Source organism: Phyllobates terribilis, unplaced genomic scaffold (assembly GCF_046119375.1).
Source record: "Phyllobates terribilis strain yellow unplaced genomic scaffold, ASM4611937v1 Scaffold_170__1_contigs__length_4071412, whole genome shotgun sequence".
Taxonomy (NCBI): domain Eukaryota; kingdom Metazoa; phylum Chordata; class Amphibia; order Anura; family Dendrobatidae; genus Phyllobates; species Phyllobates terribilis.
Window position 1 is genome coordinate 2,073,956 of NW_027362930.1, and position 25,418 is coordinate 2,099,373.

At 43.5% G+C, this 25,418-nt stretch overlaps 17 non-coding genes across 17 annotated transcripts; all 17 read left to right on the forward strand.

Annotated features, from left to right (window-relative positions):
- Positions 1 to 4,086: 4,086 nt before the first annotated feature.
- LOC141211642 (U2 spliceosomal RNA) lies at positions 4,087 to 4,275 on the forward strand. Its single transcript, XR_012281602.1, has one exon. It is a non-coding gene; the product is annotated as a U2 spliceosomal RNA (small nuclear RNA).
- Positions 4,276 to 5,390: 1,115 nt separating this feature from the next.
- Positions 5,391 to 5,581, forward strand: LOC141211547 (U2 spliceosomal RNA). Its single transcript, XR_012281518.1, has one exon. It is a non-coding gene; the product is annotated as a U2 spliceosomal RNA (small nuclear RNA).
- A 1,115-nt stretch (positions 5,582 to 6,696) lies between these two features.
- On the forward strand, positions 6,697 to 6,887 carry LOC141211292 (U2 spliceosomal RNA). Its single transcript, XR_012281271.1, has one exon. It is a non-coding gene; the product is annotated as a U2 spliceosomal RNA (small nuclear RNA).
- A 1,115-nt stretch (positions 6,888 to 8,002) lies between these two features.
- On the forward strand, positions 8,003 to 8,193 carry LOC141211536 (U2 spliceosomal RNA). Its single transcript, XR_012281508.1, has one exon. It is a non-coding gene; the product is annotated as a U2 spliceosomal RNA (small nuclear RNA).
- Positions 8,194 to 9,302: 1,109 nt separating this feature from the next.
- On the forward strand, positions 9,303 to 9,493 carry LOC141211293 (U2 spliceosomal RNA). Its single transcript, XR_012281272.1, has one exon. It is a non-coding gene; the product is annotated as a U2 spliceosomal RNA (small nuclear RNA).
- Positions 9,494 to 10,608: 1,115 nt separating this feature from the next.
- Positions 10,609 to 10,799, forward strand: LOC141211294 (U2 spliceosomal RNA). The gene has a single exon (XR_012281273.1). It is a non-coding gene; the product is annotated as a U2 spliceosomal RNA (small nuclear RNA).
- A 1,115-nt stretch (positions 10,800 to 11,914) lies between these two features.
- Positions 11,915 to 12,105, forward strand: LOC141211295 (U2 spliceosomal RNA). Its single transcript, XR_012281274.1, has one exon. It is a non-coding gene; the product is annotated as a U2 spliceosomal RNA (small nuclear RNA).
- Positions 12,106 to 13,220: 1,115 nt separating this feature from the next.
- LOC141211296 (U2 spliceosomal RNA) lies at positions 13,221 to 13,411 on the forward strand. Its single transcript, XR_012281275.1, has one exon. It is a non-coding gene; the product is annotated as a U2 spliceosomal RNA (small nuclear RNA).
- A 1,115-nt stretch (positions 13,412 to 14,526) lies between these two features.
- On the forward strand, positions 14,527 to 14,717 carry LOC141211297 (U2 spliceosomal RNA). The gene has a single exon (XR_012281276.1). It is a non-coding gene; the product is annotated as a U2 spliceosomal RNA (small nuclear RNA).
- Positions 14,718 to 15,832: 1,115 nt separating this feature from the next.
- Positions 15,833 to 16,023, forward strand: LOC141211298 (U2 spliceosomal RNA). The gene has a single exon (XR_012281277.1). It is a non-coding gene; the product is annotated as a U2 spliceosomal RNA (small nuclear RNA).
- Positions 16,024 to 17,138: 1,115 nt separating this feature from the next.
- On the forward strand, positions 17,139 to 17,329 carry LOC141211299 (U2 spliceosomal RNA). Its single transcript, XR_012281278.1, has one exon. It is a non-coding gene; the product is annotated as a U2 spliceosomal RNA (small nuclear RNA).
- Positions 17,330 to 18,444: 1,115 nt separating this feature from the next.
- Positions 18,445 to 18,635, forward strand: LOC141211300 (U2 spliceosomal RNA). The gene has a single exon (XR_012281279.1). It is a non-coding gene; the product is annotated as a U2 spliceosomal RNA (small nuclear RNA).
- Positions 18,636 to 19,744: 1,109 nt separating this feature from the next.
- Positions 19,745 to 19,935, forward strand: LOC141211302 (U2 spliceosomal RNA). Its single transcript, XR_012281281.1, has one exon. It is a non-coding gene; the product is annotated as a U2 spliceosomal RNA (small nuclear RNA).
- A 1,115-nt stretch (positions 19,936 to 21,050) lies between these two features.
- Positions 21,051 to 21,241, forward strand: LOC141211304 (U2 spliceosomal RNA). The gene has a single exon (XR_012281282.1). It is a non-coding gene; the product is annotated as a U2 spliceosomal RNA (small nuclear RNA).
- A 1,115-nt stretch (positions 21,242 to 22,356) lies between these two features.
- Positions 22,357 to 22,547, forward strand: LOC141211935 (U2 spliceosomal RNA). Its single transcript, XR_012281757.1, has one exon. It is a non-coding gene; the product is annotated as a U2 spliceosomal RNA (small nuclear RNA).
- Positions 22,548 to 23,662: 1,115 nt separating this feature from the next.
- Positions 23,663 to 23,853, forward strand: LOC141211305 (U2 spliceosomal RNA). The gene has a single exon (XR_012281283.1). It is a non-coding gene; the product is annotated as a U2 spliceosomal RNA (small nuclear RNA).
- A 1,115-nt stretch (positions 23,854 to 24,968) lies between these two features.
- On the forward strand, positions 24,969 to 25,159 carry LOC141211306 (U2 spliceosomal RNA). The gene has a single exon (XR_012281284.1). It is a non-coding gene; the product is annotated as a U2 spliceosomal RNA (small nuclear RNA).
- The last annotated feature ends 259 nt before the right edge of the window (positions 25,160 to 25,418 follow it).

The following is a 25,418-nucleotide window of genomic DNA, read 5'->3' on the forward strand; positions in this document are numbered from 1 at the left end:
AGAAGGAGCAGAAGGGCACTACTGGTAAGGTCAAAAGGGACCGGCAAAAGGCCGACACAGAAGCCCATGCCCAGTCTGGGTCTCCTAGTGCTGAGGGCGCTGAGTGGATAAAGGTGGGTCCTAAGAAAAAGAAAAAGGGTGGTTCGGAGGAGGCAGCAGGAGGTGAACAGATGGACACTTCTCCAGAAGGGGACGTGGACGCTGGACCCTCAGGGGTTTCGGTCTCCGCTGCTACAGGTGGAGACCAGGATCTTGCTGCCTCTGAAGAGTCAGAGGCTCTGCCTTGTGCGCATCCTCCTCCTATAGGACGACCTTCTACAGGTCAAACAGGGGCGGCGGGACCCCAAGGGGACCCACCTGATGAGGAACTGCATGGCCAGCCAATGGAGACCCAGCGGGTTCTGCCAGCCAGCCCTCCGAGCTATGCCAGTGTAGCGTCGGGTTTATATAAATGTGGTAATCTTTCCTCCTCCACGGAGACTCTCGTGACGATACTATCAGATGAGGAGGGAGGCGCAAGCCCAGTGGTCTGATCAGGTTCATCGGACAGGTAAATCCGTTGCTCTTAGTTACCTAAGTAAAATTTCTACATTTTCTAATGATGGCTGAACTGAAAGGTATTTCCCTCAACGTGAGAGGCATAAAATCTAACACGAGAAGAACTGCTCTTTTTAATTTTTTTACGTGTTTTACTGCATCTGTATTTTTTCTGCAAGAATGTAATATCCCACATGAAATGTCATATCAAAAATATAAAGATGAGTGGAAGTGTGGGCCATCTGTCTGGTCCGGATCGAATGCTGCAGGATCAGCGGGTGTAGCCATACTTTTTAAAGGGAACGTTTTAATTGATTTTATTCAGGAAATTTTACCAGGTCGTATTTTATTAGTAAAAGCTTTTATTGATGGTATTAGATGGCAGTTTTTAAATTTTTATGGATCCCCAGAGAAAAATGAAAGAGCCGAAATGCTTGATCTTTTACCATTATTAATTAATAACTCTGAACCTTTTATCTTAGCAGGGGATTTTAATTGTGTTTTAAAAGGTGAAAACCGGCGCTCCAGCTCTGTAAGCAGGAACTACGATAAAACCTCAGGTATGCTACATGATATAGTCAAAGATGCTAAATTGATAGACATATATAAAGAGTGTCATAGTGACAGCCCAGAGGACGCCGGTTTCACTTGGAGCAATGCTAATTGTAGCTCTAGGATTGATTTTATTTTTGGTTCAGATAAAACAATACCTGCCAAATGTGAAGTTTTAGCTAATATATTTTCAGACCATAAACTTTTATCCTTTACCATAAAAGTAAATGACAACAAAAAATGTGGTAAGAAAAGCTGGAAAATGAACGTATCCCTTTTAACCGACCCGCAGATTTTATCAGATTTTATTGAGTTTTATAGGAAATGTAGAAAAGGGAAAAAAACAAATGAGACTATGAGTGTATGGTGGGATAGAATGAAAGTAAAAATAAAAGACTTTTTTATTAAAAAGAGTATATGTAGAGCCAAAGAAAAATATGAAGAATATAGAATTTTAAATACCCGCCTACAAACATTATTTAAGCTCAGAGACAATGGGATAGATGTACAACTTGATATTTCAAACTTAAAAGAAGAGATTTCAAAATGGCTAGAACAAAAAGGAAAAGAGATAATTTTTCGTTCTAGAGTACAACATATAGAAGAAAATGAAAAGTGTTCCAGATATTTTTTTAGGAAAAATAAAAAAGAAAAAGTGATAATTGACCATATAGATGGTGAGAATAATATAAAAAATATGCTGGGTAAAGTTGAGGTTTTTTTTTCTAATCTTTTTAATGGAAAAAATATAGATAATAAATTAATGGATGATTTGCTGCAAGGACTAACAGCTGTTTTAGATCCCGCATCCCAAGAGTTTTTATCCCAAGTTTTAACGGAACAAGAAGTGTTAAAAACTATTAAAAGTTTTAAAACTGGAAAGGTCCCTGGTCCTGATGGCATCCCAATAGAATTTTATGTATGTTTTTATGATATTTTAAAAGATGATTTGTTTTATTTGTTTACTGAGGTTTTTAATAATAAGGTTTTATTAAATTCCTGGAAGAAAGGTGAAGTCTCCCTCCTATACAAAAAAGGTGATAAATCAAAATTAGAAAACTGGAGACCAATAACACTTTTAAATTGTGACTATAAAATAATGGCTAAAATTTGTGCAAATCGTCTAAAAGAAGTCATCAGCAAAGTTATTCATTCTAATCAAGTGTGTGGGGTGCCGGGGCGCAGTATATGGGACAATCTGAATTTAGTGAAAGACTGTATTGAGGATGTGAAAGACAGAAAGGGGAAAATGGCGATTTTATCTATTGATTTTGAAAAAGCATTTGACCGTGTCTCACACTTTTATCTTTTTAAAGTTTTAGAGAAAATGGGCATACCAGAAGGGTTTTTACTATCGCTTAAAGCATTTTACAAGGATTGTACAAGTAAGATTTTAGTGAATGGTTTTAAGACACAAGAGGTATTTTTACGGTCAGGGGTGAAACAGGGATGCCCTCTGTCCCCCCTACTGTTTATCTGTGCACTGGAACCAATGTTATGTGCAATACGCCAAAATAAACAGATATGCGGTGTCCCTCTGCCTGGAAGCGGTGGTTTGGAGGCCAAGGTTGTAGGCTACATGGATGACGTGGCGGTCTTGTGTACAGATGCACCATCACTTACGGCCACTCTCCATCAAGTGCAATCCTTTTGTCTAGCTTCTGGTTTTAAAATCAATTTTAATAAGTGTAACATTTTAAGTGTTGGGGGGATGATTTTACGTGATGTACCAATTAATGTCTCCGAATCCATTTCCATTTTAGGTATATCATTCACTGAAAATAATGATGGTTATAATAGTTGGGAAACAGTTACACAGAAAGTAAATACGAAAATATGTATGTGGAACATGAGGAGACTTACAATGGAGGGTAAAGTATTGGTTTTAAAGATGGTGATTTTACCTCTTTTATTGTATCTTAGCATGGTTTTCCCCCCGCCTGTTAATGTTTTAAAAAAGATAACCAAAACCTGTTTTACCTTCTTTTGGAATTCAAAAATGGAAAAGCTGAAAAGAGAAATCGTGATGAAATCAAAAGTAAAAGGTGGTAAAGATTTTCCAGATTTTAATAGGTTTCTTTTAATCCATCTGTTCGTTTACTGTTTTAATGCCCTTTTTAAGAATCACTATTGGTCCTTTTTTATGCGTTTTAATACAGGATTTTTTATGAGAAAGTTTGGATGGTATGAAGTTAATATATCTGTGCCCCATGCTTTTATTTTGTCGACGCATTATGAGATTTTAAGGAAAATAGTGTCCGATTTTAATTTAGGGACTAAGAAAATAGAGGAATTAAGAAATAGTAAGAAACTAATTAAAGAAATACGTAAAAGTGAGGAAATATGTAATGTTGACAGATATGATGATGACAAATCTATGTCTATCTGGAAAATGATTAACGTTTTTTATCTTTTTAATGAACAGAGAGATCTGGCTTGGAGTTGCATGCACCGCTGTCTTCCTTGCCGGGCATTCCAATACAGAAGAGGATTTGTGAGGTCTGCCATCTGCCAAAGAACCGGATGCCAAGACGAGGAAACGGTGGAACATCTATTATGGACATGTAATTTTGCAAAGGATTTCTGGAGAAGACTGCTCCCCCTACTGGAAAGGGTGGCAGACCTCAAGGACTTTACATATAAAACTGTGCTATACGGACTTATGGAATGCCCCACAATGGACCAGTACACAATGGCTTGGAAGACAGTGAACTGCGCCAAGTCATCTCTCTGGAAAGCGCGCAACATTGCTATTTTTAAACAAGATGATTTATCAGTGAATGATGTTTTAAGTTTATGTTTATGTGAAATGTATACTTATTATTTAATTGACAAAAAGAAGAATGTACATATTTCCAAAAAATGGCTTGTTGACCAATGGAACCTAATTATTTAAAATCTTTGTATTTTTTTGTTTTGTAAATTTCATTTGTCTTTTAACGTTTGGTATTTGTTTAATTATGCTTGTAATTTGTTAAAGTTTTAATAAACGGTTTTATCCCTCTGCAGGGGATAGCCAAATTAAAAAAAAAATCTGTTCTTATCAGTTTAATATCTGATACGTCCCCTATCTGGGGACCATATATTAAATGGATTTTTAGAACAGGGAGATGGAAAAAGAGCTTGCTCTGTCCACTCCACGCATTGACCTGGTATTGCAGTATCTCCAGGACCGGTGCACCCCTTCTTTAATGCAGTTTCTAAAATCAGAAAGAATTGAATTCAATGTTTTTTGTTCATTTTGCTTGTTTGTCGGATTTTGGGATGGACTCTTTGGCTTTGCTTTTCTTCTCCTCATTGGATTTTTCATGTTCAAAGTTGCAGAAGCCAGATTACAAGCTCATTTTGGTTCAACTTCAGCAACTGTGCATTGCATTGCCATGTAATGTGATGCAATGCTATCTTTCTAGCTCTCCCTTTTTACTTCCTTTTGGATAAACAGACATATTAGGCAAGCATTTTGGAGCTTTCACCTAAATAACTACAGGTGGTGAGATAAGCTGCACAATATAATTGACCTTTCAGTATATTGTTGCACACACACCATCTATTTAGCAAATGCCCTTGTTATCAACAGCAGCCTTTTAAACTCACCTGAGCTAACAGGTATGTGCGCTGGTTACTCTGCTGCGCTTAAAATTTCTTTTTTGGTTTGCTACAATGCCTTTTCTGAAACGTTGTCTCCCTCTGCTGGAACACTGACTTCTTTCATTTAATGCCTGCAGACTATAAAAGAGAACCCAACCCAAAAAGTTTGGTTGATTAGTCTGTGGCATTCTGTTAAACTGTTGCTTATGGCGGTCTCTGTGAGCTTCTCAGCGACATTCAGCCAGCCAGGTATCCTGCCTGCAGTAGATGGAATGTGGCAATGGAACGCTGGCTGCGCGTGTCATAATAGGCTCTGAGCCTTTATATACCTGTGCACAGCAGCAGCCACCTTCAGTCTGCTGCTGGACAGCCAGCAGCAGCAGCAGCAGGAGAGGTATGTAATCAGGAGCCCTCCTGCTAAGGGTAGACAGCTGCTCGTTCCACCCCACCCCCCGCCTTAATTGGTTCTCCTCCCTTCCAACGGTGTTGAGGTGGGTGGGAACAGCAGGGGGTGAAGGTGCTGTGTTTAAAGAGGTGGAGTTATGCAGATCTAAAACGCGTGGATTGCAGCAGCAGCAAGCCGAAAAGTGCAGGCATGTAAGGGATCTAGAGGTTGACAACATGTCTTCTTAACCGGAGTCCAGGAGCTCATCTCCACAAATGGACTTTTCAGGATCCTTGGGTGGCTCCGTAGTTTGAAACCAATTCTGGTTATCGCTTCTCGGCGTTTTGGCTAAGATCAAGTGTAGTATCTGTTCTTATCAGTTTAATATCTGATACGTCCCCTATCTGGGGACCATATATTAAATGGATTTTTAGAACAGGGAGATGGAAAAAGAGCTTGCTCTGTCCACTCCACGCATTGACCTGGTATTGCAGTATCTCCAGGACCGGTGCACCCCTTCTTTAATGCAGTTTCTAAAATCAGAAAGAATTGAATTCAATGTTTTTTGTTCATTTTGCTTGTTTGTCGGATTTTGGGATGGACTCTTTGGCTTTGCTTTTCTTCTCCTCATTGGATTTTTCATGTTCAAAGTTGCAGAAGCCAGATTACAAGCTCATTTTGGTTCAACTTCAGCAACTGTGCATTGCATTGCCATGTAATGTGATGCAATGCTATCTTTCTAGCTCTCCCTTTTTACTTCCTTTTGGATAAACAGACATATTAGGCAAGCATTTTGGAGCTTTCACCTAAATAACTACAGGTGGTGAGATAAGCTGCACAATATAATTGACCTTTCAGTATATTGTTGCACACACACCATCTATTTAGCAAATGCCCTTGTTATCAACAGCAGCCTTTTAAACTCACCTGAGCTAACAGGTATGTGCGCTGGTTACTCTGCTGCGCTTAAAATTTCTTTTTTGGTTTGCTACAATGCCTTTTCTGAAACGTTGTCTCCCTCTGCTGGAACACTGACTTCTTTCATTTAATGCCTGCAGACTATAAAAGAGAACCCAACCCAAAAAGTTTGGTTGATTAGTCTGTGGCATTCTGTTAAACTGTTGCTTATGGCGGTCTCTGTGAGCTTCTCAGCGACATTCAGCCAGCCAGGTATCCTGCCTGCAGTAGATGGAATGTGGCAATGGAACGCTGGCTGCGCGTGTCATAATAGGCTCTGAGCCTTTATATACCTGTGCACAGCAGCAGCCACCTTCAGTCTGCTGCTGGACAGCCAGCAGCAGCAGCAGCAGGAGAGGTATGTAATCAGGAGCCCTCCTGCTAAGGGTAGACAGCTGCTCGTTCCACCCCACCCCCCGCCTTAATTGGTTCTCCTCCCTTCCAACGGTGTTGAGGCGGGTGGGAACAGCAGGGGGTGAAGGTGCTGTGTTTAAAGAGGTGGAGTTATGCAGATCTAAAACGCGTGGATTGCAGCAGCAGCAAGCCGAAAAGTGCAGGCATGTAAGGGATCTAGAGGTTGACAACATGTCTTCTTAACGGGAGTCCAGGAGCTCATCTCCACAAATGGACTTTTCAGGATCCTTGGGTGGCTCCGTAGTTTGAAACCAATTCTGGTTATCGCTTCTCGGCCTTTTGGCTAAGATCAAGTGTAGTATCTGTTCTTATCAGTTTAATATCTGATACGTCCCCTATCTGGGGACCATATATTAAATGGATTTTTAGAACAGGGAGATGGAAAAAGAGCTTGCTCTGTCCACTCCACGCATTGACCTGGTATTGCAGTATCTCCAGGACCGGTGCACCCCTTCTTTAATGCAGTTTCTAAAATCAGAAAGAATTGAATTCAATGTTTTTTGTTCATTTTGCTTGTTTGTCGGATTTTGGGATGGACTCTTTGGCTTTGCTTTTCTTCTCCTCATTGGATTTTTCATGTTCAAAGTTGCAGAAGCCAGATTACAAGCTCATTTTGGTTCAACTTCAGCAACTGTGCATTGCATTGCCATGTAATGTGATGCAATGCTATCTTTCTAGCTCTCCCTTTTTACTTCCTTTTGGATAAACAGACATATTAGGCAAGCATTTTGGAGCTTTCACCTAAATAACTACAGGTGGTGAGATAAGCTGCACAATATAATTGACCTTTCAGTATATTGTTGCACACACACCATCTATTTAGCAAATGCCCTTGTTATCAACAGCAGCCTTTTAAACTCACCTGAGCTAACAGGTATGTGCGCTGGTTACTCTGCTGCGCTTAAAATTTCTTTTTTGGTTTGCTACAATGCCTTTTCTGAAACGTTGTCTCCCTCTGCTGGAACACTGACTTCTTTCATTTAATGCCTGCAGACTATAAAAGAGAACCCAACCCAAAAAGTTTGGTTGATTAGTCTGTGGCATTCTGTTAAACTGTTGCTTATGGCGGTCTCTGTGAGCTTCTCAGCGACATTCAGCCAGCCAGGTATCCTGCCTGCAGTAGATGGAATGTGGCAATGGAACGCTGGCTGCGCGTGTCATAATAGGCTCTGAGCCTTTATATACCTGTGCACAGCAGCAGCCACCTTCAGTCTGCTGCTGGACAGCCAGCAGCAGCAGCAGCAGGAGAGGTATGTAATCAGGAGCCCTCCTGCTAAGGGTAGACAGCTGCTCGTTCCACCCCACCCCCCGCCTTAATTGGTTCTCCTCCCTTCCAACGGTGTTGAGGCGGGTGGGAACAGCAGGGGGTGAAGGTGCTGTGTTTAAAGAGGTGGAGTTATGCAGATCTAAAACGCGTGGATTGCAGCAGCAACAAGCCGAAAAGTGCAGGCATGTAAGGGATCTAGAGGTTGACAACATGTCTTCTTAACGGGAGTCCAGGAGCTCATCTCCACAAATGGACTTTTCAGGATCCTTGGGTGGCTCCGTAGTTTGAAACCAATTCTGGTTATCGCTTCTCGGCCTTTTGGCTAAGATCAAGTGTAGTATCTGTTCTTATCAGTTTATTATCTGATACGTCCCCTATCTGGGGACCATATATTAAATGGATTTTTAGAACAGGGAGATGGAAAAAGAGCTTGCTCTGTCCACTCCACGCATTGACCTGGTATTGCAGTATCTCCAGGACCGGTGCACCCCTTCTTTAATGCAGTTTCTAAAATCAGAAAGAATTGAATTCAATGTTTTTTGTTCATTTTGCTTGTTTGTCGGATTTTGGGATGGACTCTTTGGCTTTGCTTTTCTTCTCCTCATTGGATTTTTCATGTTCAAAGTTGCAGAAGCCAGATTACAAGCTCATTTTGGTTCAACTTCAGCAACTGTGCATTGCATTGCCATGTAATGTGAAGCAATGCTATCTTTCTAGCTCTCCCTTTTTACTTCCTTTTGGATAAACAGACATATTAGGCAAGCATTTTGGAGCTTTCACCTAAATAACTACAGGTGGTGAGATAAGCTGCACAATATAATTGACCTTTCAGTATATTGTTGCACACACACCATCTATTTAGCAAATGCCCTTGTTATCAACAGCAGCCTTTTAAACTCACCTGAGCTAACAGGTATGTGCGCTGGTTACTCTGCTGCGCTTAAAATTTCTTTTTTGGTTTGCTACAATGCCTTTTCTGAAACGTTGTCTCCTTCTGCTGGAACACTGACTTCTTTCATTTAATGCCTGCAGACTATAAAAGAGAACCCAACCCAAAAAGTTTGGTTGATTAGTCTGTGGCATTCTGTTAAACTGTTGCTTATGGCGGTCTCTGTGAGCTTCTCAGCGACATTCAGCCAGCCAGGTATCCTGCCTGCAGTAGATGGAATGTGGCAATGGAACGCTGGCTGCGCGTGTCATAATAGGCTCTGAGCCTTTATATACCTGTGCACAGCAGCAGCCACCTTCAGTCTGCTGCTGGACAGCCAGCAGCAGCAGGAGAGGTATGTAATCAGGAGCCCTCCTGCTAAGGGTAGACAGCTGCTCGTTCCACCCCACCCCCCGCCTTAATTGGTTCTCCTCCCTTCCAACGGTGTTGAGGCGGGTGGGAACAGCAGGGGGTGAAGGTGCTGTGTTTAAAGAGGTGGAGTTATGCAGATCTAAAACGCGTGGATTGCAGCAGCAGCAAGCCGAAAAGTGCAGGCATGTAAGGGATCTAGAGGTTGACAACATGTCTTCATAACGGGAGTCCAGGAGCTCATCTCCACAAATGGACTTTTCAGGATCCTTGGGTGGCTCCGTAGTTTGAAACCAATTCTGGTTATCGCTTCTCGGCCTTTTGGCTAAGATCAAGTGTAGTATCTGTTCTTATCAGTTTAATATCTGATACGTCCCCTATCTGGGGACCATATATTAAATGGATTTTTAGAACAGGGAGATGGAAAAAGAGCTTGCTCTGTCCACTCCACGCATTGACCTGGTATTGCAGTATCTCCAGGACCGGTGCACCCCTTCTTTAATGCAGTTTCTAAAATCAGAAAGAATTGAATTCAATGTTTTTTGTTCATTTTGCTTGTTTGTCGGATTTTGGGATGGACTCTTTGGCTTTGCTTTTCTTCTCCTCATTGGATTTTTCATGTTCAAAGTTGCAGAAGCCAGATTACAAGCTCATTTTGGTTCAACTTCAGCAACTGTGCATTGCATTGCCATGTAATGTGATGCAATGCTATCTTTCTAGCTCTCCCTTTTTACTTCCTTTTGGATAAACAGACATATTAGGCAAGCATTTTGGAGCTTTCACCTAAATAACTACAGGTGGTGAGATAAGCTGCACAATATAATTGACCTTTCAGTATATTGTTGCACACACACCATCTATTTAGCAAATGCCCTTGTTATCAACAGCAGCCTTTTAAACTCACCTGAGCTAACAGGTATGTGCGCTGGTTACTCTGCTGCGCTTAAAATTTCTTTTTTGGTTTGCTACAATGCCTTTTCTGAAACGTTGTCTCCCTCTGCTGGAACACTGACTTCTTTCATTTAATGCCTGCAGACTATAAAAGAGAACCCAACCCAAAAAGTTTGGTTGATTAGTCTGTGGCATTCTGTTAAACTGTTGCTTATGGCGGTCTCTGTGAGCTTCTCAGCGACATTCAGCCAGCCAGGTATCCTGCCTGCAGTAGATGGAATGTGGCAATGGAACGCTGGCTGCGCGTGTCATAATAGGCTCTGAGCCTTTATATACCTGTGCACAGCAGCAGCCACCTTCAGTCTGCTGCTGGACAGCCAGCAGCAGCAGCAGCAGGAGAGGTATGTAATCAGGAGCCCTCCTGCTAAGGGTAGACAGCTGCTCGTTCCACCCCACCCCCCGCCTTAATTGGTTCTCCTCCCTTCCAACGGTGTTGAGGCGGGTGGGAACAGCAGGGGGTGAAGGTGCTGTGTTTAAAGAGGTGGAGTTATGCAGATCTAAAACGCGTGGATTGCAGCAGCAGCAAGCCGAAAAGTGCAGGCATGTAAGGGATCTAGAGGTTGACAACATGTCTTCTTAACGGGAGTCCAGGAGCTCATCTCCACAAATGGACTTTTCAGGATCCTTGGGTGGCTCCGTAGTTTGAAACCAATTCTGGTTATCGCTTCTCGGCCTTTTGGCTAAGATCAAGTGTAGTATCTGTTCTTATCAGTTTAATATCTGATACGTCCCCTATCTGGGGACCATATATTAAATGGATTTTTAGAACAGGGAGATGGAAAAAGAGCTTGCTCTGTCCACTCCACGCATTGACCTGGTATTGCAGTATCTCCAGGACCGGTGCACCCCTTCTTTAATGCAGTTTCTAAAATCAGAAAGAATTGAATTCAATGTTTTTTGTTCATTTTGCTTGTTTGTCGGATTTTGGGATGGACTCTTTGGCTTTGCTTTTCTTCTCCTCATTGGATTTTTCATGTTCAAAGTTGCAGAAGCCAGATTACAAGCTCATTTTGGTTCAACTTCAGCAACTGTGCATTGCATTGCCATGTAATGTGATGCAATGCTATCTTTCTAGCTCTCCCTTTTTACTTCCTTTTGGATAAACAGACATATTAGGCAAGCATTTTGGAGCTTTCACCTAAATAACTACAGGTGGTGAGATAAGCTGCACAATATAATTGACCTTTCAGTATATTGTTGCACACACACCATCTATTTAGCAAATGCCCTTGTTATCAACAGCAGCCTTTTAAACTCACCTGAGCTAACAGGTATGTGCGCTGGTTACTCTGCTGCGCTTAAAATTTCTTTTTTGGTTTGCTACAATGCCTTTTCTGAAACGTTGTCTCCCTCTGCTGGAACACTGACTTCTTTCATTTAATGCCTGCAGACTATAAAAGAGAACCCAACCCAAAAAGTTTGGTTGATTAGTCTGTGGCATTCTGTTAAACTGTTGCTTATGGCGGTCTCTGTGAGCTTCTCAGCGACATTCAGCCAGCCAGGTATCCTGCCTGCAGTAGATGGAATGTGGCAATGGAACGCTGGCTGCGCGTGTCATAATAGGCTCTGAGCCTTTATATACCTGTGCACAGCAGCAGCCACCTTCAGTCTGCTGCTGGACAGCCAGCAGCAGCAGCAGCAGGAGAGGTATGTAATCAGGAGCCCTCCTGCTAAGGGTAGACAGCTGCTCGTTCCACCCCACCCCCCGCCTTAATTGGTTCTCCTCCCTTCCAACGATGTTGAGGCGGGTGGGAACAGCAGGGGGTGAAGGTGCTGTGTTTAAAGAGGTGGAGTTATGCAGATCTAAAACGCGTGGATTGCAGCAGCAGCAAGCCGAAAAGTGCAGGCATGTAAGGGATCTAGAGGTTGACAACATGTCTTCTTAACGGGAGTCCAGGAGCTCATCTCCACAAATGGACTTTTCAGGATCCTTGGGTGGCTCCGTAGTTTGAAACCAATTCTGGTTATCGCTTCTCGGCCTTTTGGCTAAGATCAAGTGTAGTATCTGTTCTTATCAGTTTAATATCTGATACGTCCCCTATCTGGGGACCATATATTAAATGGATTTTTAGAACAGGGAGATGGAAAAAGAGCTTGCTCTGTCCACTCCACGCATTGACCTGGTATTGCAGTATCTCCAGGACCGGTGCACCCCTTCTTTAATGCAGTTTCTAAAATCAGAAAGAATTGAATTCAATGTTTTTTGTTCATTTTGCTTGTTTGTCGGATTTTGGGATGGACTCTTTGGCTTTGCTTTTCTTCTCCTCATTGGATTTTTCATGTTCAAAGTTGCAGAAGCCAGATTACAAGCTCATTTTGGTTCAACTTCAGCAACTGTGCATTGCATTGCCATGTAATGTGATGCAATGCTATCTTTCTAGCTCTCCCTTTTTACTTCCTTTTGGATAAACAGACATATTAGGCAAGCATTTTGGAGCTTTCACCTAAATAACTACAGGTGGTGAGATAAGCTGCACAATATAATTGACCTTTCAGTATATTGTTGCACACACACCATCTATTTAGCAAAAGCCCTTGTTATCAACAGCAGCCTTTTAAACTCACCTGAGCTAACAGGTATGTGCGCTGGTTACTCTGCTGCGCTTAAAATTTCTTTTTTGGTTTGCTACAATGCCTTTTCTGAAACGTTGTCTCCCTCTGCTGGAACACTGACTTCTTTCATTTAATGCCTGCAGACTATAAAAGAGAACCCAACCCAAAAAGTTTGGTTGATTAGTCTGTGGCATTCTGTTAAACTGTTGCTTATGGCGGTCTCTGTGAGCTTCTCAGCGACATTCAGCCAGCCAGGTATCCTGCCTGCAGTAGATGGAATGTGGCAATGGAACGCTGGCTGCGCGTGTCATAATAGGCTCTGAGCCTTTATATACCTGTGCACAGCAGCAGCCACCTTCAGTCTGCTGCTGGACAGCCAGCAGCAGCAGCAGCAGGAGAGGTATGTAATCAGGAGCCCTCCTGCTAAGGGTAGACAGCTGCTCGTTCCACCCCACCCCCCGCCTTAATTGGTTCTCCTCCCTTCCAACGGTGTTGAGGCGGGTGGGAACAGCAGGGGGTGAAGGTGCTGTGTTTAAAGAGGTGGAGTTATGCAGATCTAAAACGCGTGGATTGCAGCAGCAGCAAGCCGAAAAGTGCAGGCATGTAAGGGATCTAGAGGTTGACAACATGTCTTCTTAACGGGAGTCCAGGAGCTCATCTCCACAAATGGACTTTTCAGGATCCTTGGGTGGCTCCGTAGTTTGAAACCAATTCTGGTTATCGCTTCTCGGCCTTTTGGCTAAGATCAAGTGTAGTATCTGTTCTTATCAGTTTAATATCTGATACGTCCCCTATCTGGGGACCATATATTAAATGGATTTTTAGAACAGGGAGATGGAAAAAGAGCTTGCTCTGTCCACTCCACGCATTGACCTGGTATTGCAGTATCTCCAGGACCGGTGCACCCCTTCTTTAATGCAGTTTCTAAAATCAGAAAGAATTGAATTCAATGTTTTTTGTTCATTTTGCTTGTTTGTCGGATTTTGGGATGGACTCTTTGGCTTTGCTTTTCTTCTCCTCATTGGATTTTTCATGTTCAAAGTTGCAGAAGCCAGATTACAAGCTCATTTTGGTTCAACTTCAGCAACTGTGCATTGCATTGCCATGTAATGTGATGCAATGCTATCTTTCTAGCTCTCCCTTTTTACTTCCTTTTGGATAAACAGACATATTAGGCAAGCATTTTGGAGCTTTCACCTAAATAACTACAGGTGGTGAGATAAGCTGCACAATATAATTGACCTTTCAGTATATTGTTGCACACACACCATCTATTTAGCAAAAGCCCTTGTTATCAACAGCAGCCTTTTAAACTCACCTGAGCTAACAGGTATGTGCGCTGGTTACTCTGCTGCGCTTAAAATTTCTTTTTTGGTTTGCTACAATGCCTTTTCTGAAACGTTGTCTCCCTCTGCTGGAACACTGACTTCTTTCATTTAATGCCTGCAGACTATAAAAGAGAACCCAACCCAAAAAGTTTGGTTGATTAGTCTGTGGCATTCTGTTAAACTGTTGCTTATGGCGGTCTCTGTGAGCTTCTCAGCGACATTCAGCCAGCCAGGTATCCTGCCTGCAGTAGATGGAATGTGGCAATGGAACGCTGGCTGCGCGTGTCATAATAGGCTCTGAGCCTTTATATACCTGTGCACAGCAGCAGCCACCTTCAGTCTGCTGCTGGACAGCCAGCAGCAGCAGCAGCAGGAGAGGTATGTAATCAGGAGCCCTCCTGCTAAGGGTAGACAGCTGCTCGTTCCACCCCACCCCCCGCCTTAATTGGTTCTCCTCCCTTCCAACGGTGTTGAGGCGGGTGGGAACAGCAGGGGGTGAAGGTGCTGTGTTTAAAGAGGTGGAGTTATGCAGATCTAAAACGCGTGGATTGCAGCAGCAGCAAGCCGAAAAGTGCAGGCATGTAAGGGATCTAGAGGTTGACAACATGTCTTCTTAACGGGAGTCCAGGAGCTCATCTCCACAAATGGACTTTTCAGGATCCTTGGGTGGCTCCGTAGTTTGAAACCAATTCTGGTTATCGCTTCTCGGCCTTTTGGCTAAGATCAAGTGTAGTATCTGTTCTTATCAGTTTAATATCTGATACGTCCCCTATCTGGGGACCATATATTAAATGGATTTTTAGAACAGGGAGATGGAAAAAGAGCTTGCTCTGTCCACTCCACGCATTGACCTGGTATTGCAGTATCTCCAGGACCGGTGCACCCCTTCTTTAATGCAGTTTCTAAAATCAGAAAGAATTGAATTCAATGTTTTTTGTTCATTTTGCTTGTTTGTCGGATTTTGGGATGGACTCTTTGGCTTTGCTTTTCTTCTCCTCATTGGATTTTTCATGTTCAAAGTTGCAGAAGCCAGATTACAAGCTCATTTTGGTTCAACTTCAGCAACTGTGCATTGCATTGCCATGTAATGTGATGCAATGCTATCTTTCTAGCTCTCCCTTTTTACTTCCTTTTGGATAAACAGACATATTAGGCAAGCATTTTGGAGCTTTCACCTAAATAACTACAGGTGGTGAGATAAGCTGCACAATATAATTGACCTTTCAGTATATTGTTGCACACACACCATCTATTTAGCAAATGCCCTTGTTATCAACAGCAGCCTTTTAAACTCACCTGAGCTAACAGGTATGTGCGCTGGTTACTCTGCTGCGCTTAAAATTTCTTTTTTGGTTTGCTACAATGCCTTTTCTGAAACGTTGTCTCCCTCTGCTGGAACACTGACTTCTTTCATTTAATGCCTGCAGACTATAAAAGAGAACCCAACCCAAAAAGTTTGGTTGATTAGTCTGTGGCATTCTGTTAAACTGTTGCTTATGGCGGTCTCTGTGAGCTTCTCAGCGACATTCAGCCAGCCAGGTATCCTGCCTGCAGTAGATGGAATGTGGCAATGGAACGCTGGCTGCGCGTGTCATAATAGGCTCTGAGCCTTTATATACCTGTGCACAGCAGCAGCCACCTTCAGTCTGCTGCTGGACAGCCAGCAGCAGCAGCAGCAGGAGAGGTATGTAATCAGGAGCCCTCCTGCTAAGGGTAGACAGCTGCTCGTTCCACCCCACCCCCCGCCTTAATTGGTTCTCCTCCCTTCCAACGGTGTTGAGGCGGGTGGGAACAGCAGGGGGTGAAGGTGCTGTGTTTAAAGAGGTGGAGTTATGCAGATCTAAAACGCGTGGATTGCAGCAGCAGCAAGCCGAAAAGTGCAGGCATGTAAGGGATCTAGAGGTTGACAACATGTCTTCTTAACGGGAGTCCAGGAGCTCATCTCCACAAATGGACTTTTCAGGATCCTTGGGTGGCTCCGTAGTTTGAAACCAATTCTGGTTATCGCTTCTCGGCCTTTTGGCTAAGATCAAGTGTAGTATCTGTTCTTATCAGTTTAATATCTGATACGTCCCCTATCTGGGGACCATATATTAAATGGATTTTTAGAACAGGGAGATGGAAAAAGAGCTTGCTCTGTCCACTCCACGCATTGACCTGGTATTGCAGTATCTCCAGGACCGGTGCACCCCTTCTTTAATGCAGTTTCTAAAATCAGAAAGAATTGAATTCAATGTTTTTTGTTCATTTTGCTTGTTTGTCGGATTTTGGGATGGACTCTTTGGCTTTGCTTTTCTTCTCCTCATTGGATTTTTCATGTTCAAAGTTGCAGAAGCCAGATTACAAGCTCATTTTGGTTCAACTTCAGCAACTGTGCATTGCATTGCCATGTAATGTGATGCAATGCTATCTTTCTAGCTCTCCCTTTTTACTTCCTTTTGGATAAACAGACATATTAGGCAAGCATTTTGGAGCTTTCACCTAAATAACTACAGGTGGTGAGATAAGCTGCACAATATAATTGACCTTTCAGTATATTGTTGCACACACACCATCTATTTAGCAAATGCCCTTGTTATCAACAGCAGCCTTTTAAACTCACCTGAGCTAACAGGTATGTGCGCTGGTTACTCTGCTGCGCTTAAAATTTCTTTTTTGGTTTGCTACAATGCCTTTTCTGAAACGTTGTCTCCCTCTGCTGGAACACTGACTTCTTTCATTTAATGCCTGCAGACTATAAAAGAGAACCCAACCCAAAAAGTTTGGTTGATTAGTCTGTGGCATTCTGTTAAACTGTTGCTTATGGCGGTCTCTGTGAGCTTCTCAGCGACATTCAGCCAGCCAGGTATAATGCCTGCAGTAGATGGAATGTGGCAATGGAACGCTGGCTGCGCGTGTCATAATAGGCTCTGAGCCTTTATATACCTGTGCACAGCAGCAGCCACCTTCAGTCTGCTGCTGGACAGCCAGCAGCAGCAGCAGCAGGAGAGGTATGTAATCAGGAGCCCTCCTGCTAAGGGTAGACAGCTGCTCGTTCCACCCCACCCCCCGCCTTAATTGGTTCTCCTCCCTTCCAACGGTGTTGAGGCGGGTGGGAACAGCAGGGGGTGAAGGTGCTGTGTTTAAAGAGGTGGAGTTATGCAGATCTAAAACGCGTGGATTGCAGCAGCAGCAAGCCGAAAAGTGCAGGCATGTAAGGGATCTAGAGGTTGACAACATGTCTTCTTAACGGGAGTCCAGGAGCTCATCTCCACAAATGGACTTTTCAGGATCCTTGGGTGGCTCCGTAGTTTGAAACCAATTCTGGTTATCGCTTCTCGGCCTTTTGGCTAAGATCAAGTGTAGTATCTGTTCTTATCAGTTTAATATCTGATACGTCCCCTATCTGGGGACCATATATTAAATGGATTTTTAGAACAGGGAGATGGAAAAAGAGCTTGCTCTGTCCACTCCACGCATTGACCTGGTATTGCAGTATCTCCAGGACCGGTGCACCCCTTCTTTAATGCAGTTTCTAAAATCAGAAAGAATTGAATTCAATGTTTTTTGTTCATTTTGCTTGTTTGTCGGATTTTGGGATGGACTCTTTGGCTTTGCTTTTCTTCTCCTCATTGGATTTTTCATGTTCAAAGTTGCAGAAGCCAGATTACAAGCTCATTTTGGTTCAACTTCAGCAACTGTGCATTGCATTGCCATGTAATGTGATGCAATGCTATCTTTCTAGCTCTCCCTTTTTACTTCCTTTTGGATAAACAGACATATTAGGCAAGCATTTTGGAGCTTTCACCTAAATAACTACAGGTGGTGAGATAAGCTGCACAATATAATTGACCTTTCAGTATATTGTTGCACACACACCATCTATTTAGCAAATGCCCTTGTTATCAACAGCAGCCTTTTAAACTCACCTGAGCTAACAGGTATGTGCGCTGGTTACTCTGCTGCGCTTAAAATTTCTTTTTTGGTTTGCTACAATGCCTTTTCTGAAACGTTGTCTCCCTCTGCTGGAACACTGACTTCTTTCATTTAATGCCTGCAGACTATAAAAGAGAACCCAACCCAAAAAGTTTGGTTGATTAGTCTGTGGCATTCTGTTAAACTGTTGCTTATGGCGGTCTCTGTGAGCTTCTCAGCGACATTCAGCCAGCCAGGTATCCTGCCTGCAGTAGATGGAATGTGGCAATGGAACGCTGGCTGCGCGTGTCATAATAGGCTCTGAGCCTTTATATACCTGTGCACAGCAGCAGCCACCTTCAGTCTGCTGCTGGACAGCCAGCAGCAGCAGCAGCAGGAGAGGTATGTAATCAGGAGCCCTCCTGCTAAGGGTAGACAGCTGCTCGTTCCACCCCACCCCCCGCCTTAATTGGTTCTCCTCCCTTCCAACGGTGTTGAGGCGGGTGGGAACAGCAGGGGGTGAAGGTGCTGTGTTTAAAGAGGTGGAGTTATGCAGATCTAAAACGCGTGGATTGCAGCAGCAACAAGCCGAAAAGTGCAGGCATGTAAGGGATCTAGAGGTTGACAACATGTCTTCTTAACGGGAGTCCAGGAGCTCATCTCCACAAATGGACTTTTCAGGATCCTTGGGTGGCTCCGTAGTTTGAAACCAATTCTGGTTATCGCTTCTCGGCCTTTTGGCTAAGATCAAGTGTAGTATCTGTTCTTATCAGTTTAATATCTGATACGTCCCCTATCTGGGGACCATATATTAAATGGATTTTTAGAACAGGGAGATGGAAAAAGAGCTTGCTCTGTCCACTCCACGCATTGACCTGGTATTGCAGTATCTCCAGGACCGGTGCACCCCTTCTTTAATGCAGTTTCTAAAATCAGAAAGAATTGAATTCAATGTTTTTTGTTCATTTTGCTTGTTTGTCGGATTTTAGGATGGACTCTTTGGCTTTGCTTTTCTTCTCCTCATTGGATTTTTCATGTTCAAAGTTGCAGAAGCCAGATTACAAGCTCATTTTGGTTCAACTTCAGCAACTGTGCATTGCATTGCCATGTAATGTGAAGCAATGCTATCTTTCTAGCTCTCCCTTTTTACTTCCTTTTGGATAAACAGACATATTAGGCAAGCATTTTGGAGCTTTCACCTAAATAACTACAGGTGGTGAGATAAGCTGCACAATATAATTGACCTTTCAGTATATTGTTGCACACACACCATCTATTTAGCAAATGCCCTTGTTATCAACAGCAGCCTTTTAAACTCACCTGAGCTAACAGGTATGTGCGCTGGTTACTCTGCTGCGCTTAAAATTTCTTTTTTGGTTTGCTACAATGCCTTTTCTGAAACGTTGTCTCCTTCTGCTGGAACACTGACTTCTTTCATTTAATGCCTGCAGACTATAAAAGAGAACCCAACCCAAAAAGTTTGGTTGATTAGTCTGTGGCATTCTGTTAAACTGTTGCTTATGGCGGTCTCTGTGAGCTTCTCAGCGACATTCAGCCAGCCAGGTATCCTGCCTGCAGTAGATGGAATGTGGCAATGGAACGCTGGCTGCGCGTGTCATAATAGGCTCTGAGCCTTTATATACCTGTGCACAGCAGCAGCCACCTTCAGTCTGCTGCTGGACAGCCAGCAGCAGCAGGAGAGGTATGTAATCAGGAGCCCTCCTGCTAAGGGTAGACAGCTGCTCGTTCCACCCCACCCCCCGCCTTAATTGGTTCTCCTCCCTTCCAACGGTGTTGAGGCGGGTGGGAACAGCAGGGGGTGAAGGTGCTGTGTTTAAAGAGGTGGAGTTATGCAGATCTAAAACGCGTGGATTGCAGCAGCAGCAAGCCGAAAAGTGCAGGCATGTAAGGGATCTAGAGGTTGACAACATGTCTTCTTAACGGGAGTCCAGGAGCTCATCTCCACAAATGGACTTTTCAGGATCCTTGGGTGGCTCCGTAGTTTGAAACCAATTCTGGTTATCGCTTCTCGGCCTTTTGGCTAAGATCAAGTGTAGTATCTGTTCTTATCAGTTTAATATCTGATACGTCCCCTATCTGGGGACCATATATTAAATGGATTTTTAGAACAGGGAGATGGAAAAAGAGCTTGCTCTGTCCACTCCACGCATTGACCTGGTATTGCAGTATCTCCAGGACCGGTGCACCCCTTCTTTAATGCAGTTTCTAAAATCAGAAAGAATTGAATTCAATGTTTTTTGTTCATTTTGCTTGTTTGTCGGATTTTGGGATGGACTCTTTGGCTTTGCTTTTCTTCTCCTCATTGGATTTTTCATGTTCAAAGTTGCAGAAGCCAGATTACAAGCTCATTTTGGTTCAACTTCAGCAACTGTGCATTGCATTGCCATGTAATGTGATGCAATGCTATCTTTCTAGCTCTCCCTTTTTACTTCCTTTTGGATAAACAGACATATTAGGCAAGCATTTTGGAGCTTTCACCTAAATAACTACAGGTGGTGAGATAAGCTGCACAATATAATTGACCTTTCAGTATATTGTTGCACACACACCATCTATTTAGCAAATGCCCTTGTTATCAACAGCAGCCTTTTAAACTCACCTGAGCTAACAGGTATGTGCGCTGGTTACTCTGCTGCGCTTAAAATTTCTTTTTTGGTTTGCTACAATGCCTTTTCTGAAACGTTGTCTCCCTCTGCTGGAACACTGACTTCTTTCATTTAATGCCTGCAGACTATAAAAGAGAACCCAACCCAAAAACTTTGGTTGATTAGTCTGTGGCATTCTGTTAAACTGTTGCTTATGGCGGTCTCTGTGAGCTTCTCAGCGACATTCAGCCAGCCAGGTATCCTGCCTGCAGTAGATGGAATGTGGCAATGGAACGCTGGCTGCGCGTGTCATAATAGGCTCTGAGCCTTTATATACCTGTGCACAGCAGCAGCCACCTTCAGTCTGCTGCTGGACAGCCAGCAGCAGCAGCAGCAGGAGAGGTATGTAATCAGGAGCCCTCCTGCTAAGGGTAGACAGCTGCTCGTTCCACCCCACCCCCCGCCTTAATTGGTTCTCCTCCCTTCCAACGGTGTTGAGGCGGGTGGGAACAGCAGGGGGTGAAGGTGCTGTGTTTAAAGAGGTGGAGTTATGCAGATCTAAAACGCGTGGATTGCAGCAGCAGCAAGCCGAAAAGTGCAGGCATGTAAGGGATCTAGAGGTTGACAACATGTCTTCTTAACGGGAGTCCAGGAGCTCATCTCCACAAATGGACTTTTCAGGATCCTTGGGTGGCTCCGTAGTTTGAAACCAATTCTGGTTATCGCTTCTCGGCCTTTTGGCTAAGATCAAGTGTAGTATCTGTTCTTATCAGTTTAATATCTGATACGTCCCCTATCTGGGGACCATATATTAAATGGATTTTTAGAACAGGGAGATGGAAAAAGAGCTTGCTCTGTCCACTCCACGCATTGACCTGGTATTGCAGTATCTCCAGGACCGGTGCACCCCTTCTTTAATGCAGTTTCTAAAATCAAAAAGAATTGAATTCAATGTTTTTTGTTCATTTTGCTTGTTTGTCGGATTTTGGGATGGACTCTTTGGCTTTGCTTTTCTTCTCCTCATTGGATTTTTCATGTTCAAAGTTGCAGAAGCCAGATTACAAGCTCATTTTGGTTCAACTTCAGCAACTGTGCATTGCATTGCCATGTAATGTGATGCAATGCTATCTTTCTAGCTCTCCCTTTTTACTTCCTTTTGGATAAACAGACATATTAGGCAAGCATTTTGGAGCTTTCACCTAAATAACTACAGGTGGTGAGATAAGCTGCACAATATAATTGACCTTTCAGTATATTGTTGCACACACACCATCTATTTAGCAAAAGCCCTTGTTATCAACAGCAGCCTTTTAAACTCACCTGAGCTAACAGGTATGTGCGCTGGTTACTCTGCTGCGCTTGAAATTTCTTTTTTGGTTTGCTACAATGCCTTTTCTGAAACGTTGTCTCCCTCTGCTGGAACACTGACTTCTTTCATTTAATGCCTGCAGACTATAAAAGAGAACCCAACCCAAAAAGTTTGGTTGATTAGTCTGTGGCATTCTGTTAAACTGTTGCTTATGGCGGTCTCTGTGAGCTTCTCAGCGACATTCAGCCAGCCAGGTATCCTGCCTGCAGTAGATGGAATGTGGCAATGGAACGCTGGCTGCGCGTGTCATAATAGGCTCTGAGCCTTTATATACCTGTGCACAGCAGCAGCCACCTTCAGTCTGCTGCTGGACAGCCAGCAGCAGCAGCAGCAGGAGAGGTATGTAATCAGGAGCCCTCCTGCTAAGGGTAGACAGCTGCTCGTTCCACCCCACCCCCCGCCTTAATTGGTTCTCCTCCCTTCCAACGGTGTTGAGGCGGGTGGGAACAGCAGGGGGTGAAGGTGCTGTGTTTAAAGAGGTGGAGTTATGCAGATCTAAAACGCGTGGATTGCAGCAGCAGCAAGCCGAAAAGTGCAGGCATGTAAGGGATCTAGAGGTTGACAACATGTCTTCTTAACGGGAGTCCAGGAGCTCATCTCCACAAATGGACTTTTCAGGATCCTTGGGTGGCTCCGTAGTTTGAAACCAATTCTGGTTATCGCTTCTCGGCCTTTTGGCTAAGATCAAGTGTAGTATCTGTTCTTATCAGTTTAATATCTGATACGTCCCCTATCTGGGGACCATATATTAAATGAATTTTTAGAACAGGGAGATGGAAAAAGAGCTTGCTCTGTCCACTCCACGCATTGACCTGGTATTGCAGTATCTCCAGGACCGGTGCACCCCTTCTTTAATGCAGTTTCTAAAATCAGAAAGAATTGAATTCAATGTTTTTTGTTCATTTTGCTTGTTTGTCGGATTTTGGGATGGACTCTTTGGCTTTGCTTTTCTTCTCCTCATTGGATTTTTCATGTTCAAAGTTGCAGAAGCCAGATTACAAGCTCATTTTGGTTCAACTTCAGCAACTGTGCATTGCATTGCCATGTAATGTGATGCAATGCTATCTTTCTAGCTCTCCCTTTTTACTTCCTTTTGGATAAACAGACATATTAGGCAAGCATTTTGGAGCTTTCACCTAAATAACTACAGGTGGTGAGATAAGCTGCACAATATAATTGACCTTTCAGTATATTGTTGCACACACACCATCTATTTAGCAAAAGCCCTTGTTATCAACAGCAGCCTTTTAAACTCACCTGAGCTAACAGGTATGTGCGCTGGTTACTCTGCTGCGCTTAAAATTTCTTTTTTGGTTTGCTACAATGCCTTTTCTGAAACGTTGTCTCCCTCTGCTGGAACACTGACTTCTTTCATTTAATGCCTGCAGACTATAAAAGAGAACCCAACCCAAAAAGTTTGGTTGATTAGTCTGTGGCATTCTGTTAAACTGTTGCTTATGGCGGTCTCTGTGAGCTTCTCAGCGACATTCAGCCAGCCAGGTATCCTGCCTGCAGTAGATGGAATGTGGCAATGGAACGCTGGCTGCGCGTGTCATAATAGGCTCTGAGCCTTTATATACCTGTGCACAGCAGCAGCCACCTTCAGTCTGCTGCTGGACAGCCAGCAGCAGCAGCAGCAGGAGAGGTATGTAATCAGGAGCCCTCCTGCTAAGGGTAGACAGCTGCTCGTTCCACCCCACCCCCCGCCTTAATTGGTTCTCCTCCCTTCCAACGGTGTTGAGGCGGGTGGGAACAGCAGGGGGTGAAGGTGCTGTGTTTAAAGAGGTGGAGTTATGCAGATCTAAAACGCGTGGATTGCAGCAGCAGCAAGCCGAAAAGTGCAGGCATGTAAGGGATCTAGAGGTTGACAACATGTCTTCTTAACGGGAGTCCAGGAGCTCATCTCCACAAATGGACTTTTCAGGATCCTTGGGTGGCTCCGTAGTTTGAAACCAATTCTGGTTATCGCTTCTCGGCCTTTTGGCTAAGATCAAGTGTAGTATCTGTTCTTATCAGTTTAATATCTGATACGTCCCCTATCTGGGGACCATATATTAAATGGATTTTTAGAACAGGGAGATGGAAAAAGAGCTTGCTCTGTCCACTCCACGCATTGACCTGGTATTGCAGTATCTCCAGGACCGGTGCACCCCTTCTTTAATGCAGTTTCTAAAATCAGAAAGAATTGAATTCAATGTTTTTTGTTCATTTTGCTTGTTTGTCGGATTTTGGGATGGACTCTTTGGCTTTGCTTTTCTTCTCCTCATTGGATTTTTCATGTTCAAAGTTGCAGAAGCCAGATTACAAGCTCATTTTGGTTCAACTTCAGCAACTGTGCATTGCATTGCCATGTAATGTGATGCAATGCTATCTTTCTAGCTCTCCCTTTTTACTTCCTTTTGGATAAACAGACATATTAGGCAAGCATTTTGTAGCTTTCACCTAAATAACTACAGGTGGTGAGATAAGCTGCACAATATAATTGACCTTTCAGTATATTGTTGCACACACACCATCTATTTAGCAAATGCCCTTGTTATCAACAGCAGCCTTTTAAACTCACCTGAGCTAACAGGTATGTGCGCTGGTTACTCTGCTGCGCTTAAAATTTCTTTTTTGGTTTGCTACAATGCCTTTTCTGAAACGTTGTCTCCCTCTGCTGGAACACTGACTTCTTTCATTTAATGCCTGCAGACTATAAAAGAGAACCCAACCCAAAAAGTTTGGTTGATTAGTCTGTGGCATTCTGTTAAACTGTTGCTTATGGCGGTCTCTGTGAGCTTCTCAGCGACATTCAGCCAGCCAGGTATCCTGCCTGCAGTAGATGGAATGTGGCAATGGAACGCTGGCTGCGCGTGTCATAATAGGCTCTGAGCCTTTATATACCTGTGCACAGCAGCAGCCACCTTCAGTCTGCTGCTGGACAGCCAGCAGCAGCAGCAGCAGGAGAGGTATGTAATCAGGAGCCCTCCTGCTAAGGGTAGACAGCTGCTCGTTCCACCCCACCCCCCGCCTTAATTGGTTCTCCTCCCTTCCAACGGTGTTGAGGCGGGTGGGAACAGCAGGGGGTGAAGGTGCTGTGTTTAAAGAGGTGGAGTTATGCAGATCTAAAACGCGTGGATTGCAGCAGCAGCAAGCCGAAAAGTGCAGGCATGTAAGGGATCTAGAGGTTGACAACATGTCTTCTTAACGGGAGTCCAGGAGCTCATCTCCACAAATGGACTTTTCAGGATCCTTGGGTGGCTCCGTAGTTTGAAACCAATTCTGGTTATCGCTTCTCGGCCTTTTGGCTAAGATCAAGTGTAGTATCTGTTCTTATCAGTTTAATATCTGATACGTCCCCTATCTGGGGACCATATATTAAATGGATTTTTAGAACAGGGAGATGGAAAAAGAGCTTGCTCTGTCCACTCCACGCATTGACCTGGTATTGCAGTATCTCCAGGACCGGTGCACCCCTTCTTTAATGCAGTTTCTAAAATCAGAAAGAATTGAATTCAATGTTTTTTGTTCATTTTGCTTGTTTGTCGGATTTTGGGATGGACTCTTTGGCTTTGCTTTTCTTCTCCTCATTGGATTTTTCATGTTCAAAGTTGCAGAAGCCAGATTACAAGCTCATTTTGGTTCAACTTCAGCAACTGTGCATTGCATTGCCATGTAATGTGATGCAATGCTATCTTTCTAGCTCTCCCTTTTTACTTCCTTTTGGATAAACAGACA